Genomic DNA, 6,904 nt, shown 5'->3' with positions numbered 1-6,904 from the left:
ACTTTTGCTTATTCTGCATCTGGGGAAAAGCAAGTTGATGCTGCATTTGGATAAAGAGCGGCAGGAAAACAAAAAGTTGCCCTTGTGTCATTCAGAAATCAGTGAGGCTGTCACTGCCATGGCATTAAATTCTGCTTTTCAACAGCAGGTTTCAGCAAAGGCCGATTTAATGAAAATGCCATCAGCATGACCGGAAAGGTTTAAAAGCTGAATTTATAAGTGAAATCCATTTTCAATATGGAGAAAAGTCATAATGAAAGGATATTTCATGAGATTAGAATTAAGTTGAGAAGGACCAGGGGCAGATCTAGAAAAATATTGATGGGGTGGCGAGAAGGGGGCAGGATTTTTGAGGGGTGGCAACATATGGCAGACGTATATATACTGAATTTAGTCACAGTTATCACAGTTTGATGATACATATATGTGCACACTACAAAAGGACACAGGCTGCCATTTACAAACTTAATCTCATGCAATCAATGTCTTGCATTTGAAACAGTTCATATAAGGAATAAGTGACTATACCCCATAAGCACCACCACACTCACTACTGCATACAGTATGCATCGACATGTAATTAAGACCATTATAAAAGGTTCAGTGTTATCAATATGTCATTTTATTATAAGAAACACAAGACTTTAACAGCAAATGACATTTACAGATGGGGAGACTCGACTGATTTTCTACTGTTTAGTGTTAATAACCATCTAACTCAACCAGTCAAGAGCTACATTTAGCCTTAGAGGTTATATGAATATGGTCCCTGAAGCATAGGTCTTATTAGCTGACAATAATAATAAACAAATAAACATTATAGGCACAAATACAAATGTGCTTTTAGAAATTGTTTTGAAAAATATGGTGTTATTGTTTTGGAAAGTTTAAATTAAAACATCTATGAAAACTTGTGTGATATTCCTTTAAAATAATCTTTTAGTATATCTTTTTAAAAGTAGGCTATATTTTACTGAGCAATTTCTTACGTCATTTCTTCGAGTTAGACAAAACTTTTATTTTGGTGAGTTGTAGACAGAGTTTATGTGTTTTTTAATTAACTATTATTATTAGCTATTAGGCCTATACCATACTCTATTGTGCAATAGTACTATGGTTCTGTTTGAATGTCTTCAAGTTATACTGAGATTTTGTTTTGACAGGTTGTCATGAAAACATTGCCATTTCTGTCAGTCTGTGTATATGATATGAGTGAATGACGATAGTTTTATCAAATGAAATGGTGAAATCCTCTCATAGCCCACTAGCGTGCATATGTGTATAGCCTACATCATGTGTCAATATAGTGAAGAGCTGAAAACACCACACGTGCTTCAGTGTGTGTTTGTGTGTGTGTGTGTGTGTGTGTGTGTGTGTGTGTGTAGTAGAGCACACATTCCCAGAGACGCATATATCAACACCTTCAGGGCCGCTGCTGGCCAAATGGGTGCCCATAAGCAGGATTGTATTGTTGTGCCCCCCTTCTTCAAATATGATGATGAAAAAACCACCTACTATAGGGGTGAAAAAAGAACTTTAATCAAATAAAAAACTAAATGAATAAATTGTATTATTTACAAATCACAACTGTAGCTCTCGACATTTACCTGTGGCTATAACTTTATTATGACTCTAATTTATTGTGTAGTCTCAAGCATTCAGAAATCATGCAAAAGGAAATTAAGCAGTTTTACTATGATAAAACCATGGTTTATTTTTGTAAGGGTTGTGATATGCACGTTTTTTGTTGAAGAAATTATAAAGACTGTGTCATCTATAGCAATAAGGTGTCCAAAAATGAAATATTTAGTGAATATTTGAATTAAATGTTTGGTCAGTAGCCTAAACAAGGATTTGATTGTCCTGTAAGTGTAACAGCAGCAATCACATGCATTTGTAATAACATGTACATAAAGTGTTTATTTTGTATTAGCCAACATTATGTATTTTAACAGTGCTATTATTAACCAATCATTATTGCATCATTTTTTTATGTAATGCATTTTAAGTCATTTTAAAGGCTATTGATGGCTTAGGTCTATTTTTATAGCAACAACAACAAAAAATATTACAGTATATTAATACTCTGTAAATTATTATTTGAAGTAACAAAACCATGGTTAATTTGCAGTTACCATGGCTACAAAAACAATGATTTGTGGTGTTATTGTTAAAACCATGGGTAATTTTCGTAAGGGAACCTGAAAAAAAAAAAAAAGATTTATACTTTATTTTAATATATATTAAAAATGTATAAGGTGTGCATTGTAGTTTACACCTAAATGAACACATTACAATTGTTTTATGACTGCAAGTCTTTCTCCTCAAATGCTATTGAGCTTTACATTTGCGTTTGAGCCCATGTGAAAGAGTAGCATAATTTATATGATTTACAGATTATTTTAATAAATATCAAATATTCAATTCAATTGTGCTTTATAGCTGACAACTACATGAACAATTACAGTTGTTTTTATGACTATAAGTCATTCTCCTCAAATGCTACTGACATTAGAAAAGTGTATAACAATATCGCATGTAACTTTAGAGACGGTCCCTAAATTTGAGACTCGTCCAACCTCAAGCCAACTTTGTCTGTTTTTTCATTTTTTTTACTTTTAGTTTTATTTTCTCTTCGCTGGATTGGATTCGTCCATCAATTATGAACATTCAGACGCAAATATGAGGTACGAGTGGTCGCGAGCATGGATGGAAGAATGGAAGTTTTTTTTTTTTTTGGAGCAACTGGAATGGTGCCCCCTCTGGGAGTTGGTGCTAGGCAAATTGAGTCAGTTCGGTAGTTCGGAGCGGGATCGCAAATCATTTGAGTCAGTTTGGGGATCGCGAATCATTTGAATCAGTTTCAGGAGTTCGTAGCAGGATCGCGAATCATTTGAGTCAGTTCGTCAGTTCGGAGCAGGATCGCGAATCATTTGAGTCATTTCGGGAGTTCGGAGCGGGTTCGCAAATCATTTGAGTCAGTTTGGGGATCGCAAACATAGACAGTAAAAGAAATGGACACAGCGACCCCATTGGAACTCAATTGAGAGAAGTGAAGCCCATTTTTAGTGTTTTTTAGCACTTCCGTTTCTGACGCGCAGACTCAAACGAAGCTTGACGACATCAGCAACCTGTCTGCCAGATGTAAATCTTCTAGTAGCTGTGCGTGCAAACTGCCATCGTTAATCTTGCAGAGACGGCGAGCTTGACCGGGGAGTTCTTTGTCGTGAGTGAGCAGGAGTAAGTATTCTGATTAATTATTTTGTATAGTATTTTAAAATGTAACGCCAGTACGCCATATTAAGTTAATTACCTGCGAGCTTCTCCTCCTGTCTGTACGGTAATGGGACAGAGAGACGAGTGGTTATGACGCAATCGTTAGCCTATTTTTTACAAAAACGGTTTATACGGGGCCATAATGTAACATAGAAGGTAATGGAGCCCTTTATACATTGTCGTGTATCTTTAGAAATAAATAATGGACAAACGGAGTCTTTAAACGCCTCAGATGTAAAGTTATTCGCTGTCAAAGTGACGCCAAAATGAATGGGAGTCAATGGGAATGCTAACGCAAGTGAAGTTCTGCTAAAAAATGGCAGCCCCCACCCGACTTCAACTTCCGGTCGAGGTCCTTGCCCCCTGATCGCAAATCATATAAATCAGTTCGGGGGTTCGGAGCGGCTTCGCGGATCATATGAATCAATTCGAGAGTTCGGAGCGGGTTCGCGAATCATTTGAGTCAGTTTGGGAGTTCGGAGCGGGTTCGCAAATCATTTGAGTCAGTTTGGGAATCGCAAATCATATAAATCAGTTCGGGGGTTCGGAGCGGCTTCGCGGATCATATGAATCAATTCGAGAGTTCGGAGCGGGTTCGCAAATCATTTGAATCAGTTCGGGAGTTCGTACCGGGTCCGCAAATCATTTGAGTCAGTTCGGGAAGTTCAAAGCGGGTTCGCGAATCATTTGAGTCAGTTTGGGGATCGCAAATCAGTTGAATCAGTTCGGGAGTTCAGAGCAGGATTGCCAAATATTTGAGTCAGTTGGAGAGTTCGGAGAGGGATCGCGAATCATTTGAGTCAGTTCGGGAGTTCGGAGCGGGTTCGCGAATCATTTGAGTCAGTATGGGGATCGCAAAACATTTGAATCAGTCCGGGAGTTCGGAGCGGGATCACGAATCATGAAAGGTTCGCGCTCGTAAATTTTCAAATTGCTGCCAACTGGGCTGGCAGCAGGGGTGGCAAGGCTTTCTTTTAGGGTGGCATTTGACACCCTATGCCCCGGTAGATCCGCCCCTGATGACTATCATTTCTAAACAAACCAGTTTCCCTTTACATAAGGCCTACCCATGCTAGGGCAGCAGATCACCAGAACCTTTGTATAGAACAAAGAGACAACAAATATGAGGATAATTATTTTTTTTTAAACTGAAAGAATAGATTGAAGTTTAGAGCCTCACTTTTAACTTCAGAGGAAAAACAATAACTGTGAAGCAAACCCTGAAGACAGTTCAGAGATTCTGATGTTCACTCAAATCTGTTATTTTAACAGAGGAAATATGACCTTATAAAGCTGGAGGGAGGGACAATTTATCTTTGCCATCAATCAAACTCAGAAAACAATTTAATGCCTGTCAATAGAAAATGTTGTATGGCGTTCAGCACAGATGCCTCCAGAAGACATGACTAGTCAAGCAGATGACTGAGGCTTTCTCCAAATAACCTTTACAAGACAGAGGAACAAAACTCAAAACTGAGATTTTTTCCCCTCGTCATCCAAATACATGTAATGTTCTGTTAAAATTGAGTCCCACAAGTCCCAGATAACACATTCATTAATCTAAAATAAATATTTCTAAATTAAATTATCTTCCCGTCAAATTCAACAATAGTATACAACAATAAATGAATAAAAGTTTGAAATACTATGATGAAGAATAGTATAAACATATGTTTTAATATATAACTACCAAATTAACAGATTTTCATCTTCAGTAGAAGTCTCCCCTCTGATCTGCCAGCGACACTGCAGGAATAAAAGGCCAGTTAATGCAGTTCGGAAACTGAGTGTTTTTTTTTTTTTTTTTAGATACTCTTGCAAATAGCACCAGAATAAAATGTATATAACGTGATTTAAAAGTGGAACATTAAAGTTTACCTACCATAGTCTACCTTCTTGTGGGCTTTCATATTCACGACAAGTCTGTCAGAGAGCTGTTGCTCTAGGAGATGTGTGGATGTTTTTCATGGTCATTTGGTAATGTTAGGCCTACTACTGTATTTAGATTTAGTATGCTAATATTTTCCCAGAATGCATTGAAAATCTACAGTAACATACTGTGAAAATAACACAATTATAGCGTCAAAAAAAAAAAAAAAAAAAAAGTATTTACAGTGCAAAATAGAGATTTTTCCTTTTGGAGTCATATTCAGTAACATGATAACCCGATTCAAAATAACCTGGCATGCCATATAGAACAGCATTGAAAACATGAAAATGCATTGCTTTTAATCATGCAAAGTCTCCAAGTCCTGAAACAGTGGTTTACAATACATTTTCTTATGAGATTCAACATGGCATTTCAATTTTCAGTTACAAATGAGTGTAGGACACTAACTTGTTTGACAAATGGTTTTTAGAAGATATTCCAGGTTTTTGTTTAAAAGTAATTTCTGTGTAATTGACCTTCCCTATTGATGTATTCTGAGGACAAATGTGCCTTGATCTTTAGAAACAAGAGGGATTTATGGAACGAAACGAAAAGAATGAATTGTGTGGTGCTTTCCTTGGCAATAAAGCCTTACCATCAAAGGTTTTTATGAAGGAAAACCGTCTCTATTGAAGACAGAGGGCTTTCTCTACACTGTTGGCCTTGTTAGAGAATATGGATAATTTTAGTTTGTTGCCCCCAAACAGTGAATAGTCATTTCTTTCTTTCTTTCTTTCTTTCTTTCTTTCTTTCTTTCTTTCTTTCTTTCTTTCTTTCTTTCTTTCTTGTGAACATCAGCATTGCACTTCCCCTTTTTCAGTACTTCAGTTCTTTCTGGAAATGTAACCCAATGAGATTGGGCTAACTCATTTGCTCATATTTGACTAAAGCTATTTTTGGTAATCCAGTAGACCATGACTGATTTTATTGCATATTCTCTGTGAGTGCTTGACTATTCTTACCATTTTAGCAAAAAATGAATTTGCACACATTAGCCTGAAGCCCTTCTTGTGTTTAACCACTTTTTATATTGATCATAATCTTTTCCAAGAAGCTTGGAAATGGTGATTAAATGTTGATTTCCCACCATTCGATTGGCAGATGAGATTTTACATCCCTACATCCCTGAAATCAGCCGAGAACAGATAAAACGAGCCACCTGAAAGCAATATCCTCTATGTTTCGGGATGATAGGGTCTGCATTCTATGTAATAAATGATCTTATAGCTTTTTAACTAGATGACAAAAGAGGAATATGGAATTTTGCTTCAAGCCATATCTTTGTAATGAAGCGCTCTACTACCTCTTTAGGTTTATGGGTAGTGCAGTTCTTCAGTTCCTGGTGGATAATTCCTGGTACTCCTTTGTGCCTATCAAGGGCATTATGGTGCCCCCTCTTTGACATTTTTTAAATTTAATTAAAATGTTTAAATTTGTATCTTTCTGACAGTGATATATGTTGCATTTTTGTTCACATACCAGTTAACATTTACAATACTGTTCTGCCTACAATAGTAATTTAACACCTTCTGGCAAAGAGTGAATTTGCATATTAACTCTTTGCTAGCCAGTGGCGCTTGTGAAGCAGCAGAATTATAGCCTTTACATAAAGTAAGCACTACAGTATTACAAGCATTATAGGAGGTAATATGAAAAGAAAATGCTGCCCAAACTTTGCTTTGTGAGTTTACAGGTATC

The sequence above is a fragment of the Carassius gibelio genome, chromosome A5 (assembly GCF_023724105.1).
Source record: "Carassius gibelio isolate Cgi1373 ecotype wild population from Czech Republic chromosome A5, carGib1.2-hapl.c, whole genome shotgun sequence".
Classification (NCBI taxonomy): domain Eukaryota; kingdom Metazoa; phylum Chordata; class Actinopteri; order Cypriniformes; family Cyprinidae; genus Carassius; species Carassius gibelio.
This window is presented reverse-complemented; position numbering follows the sequence as displayed.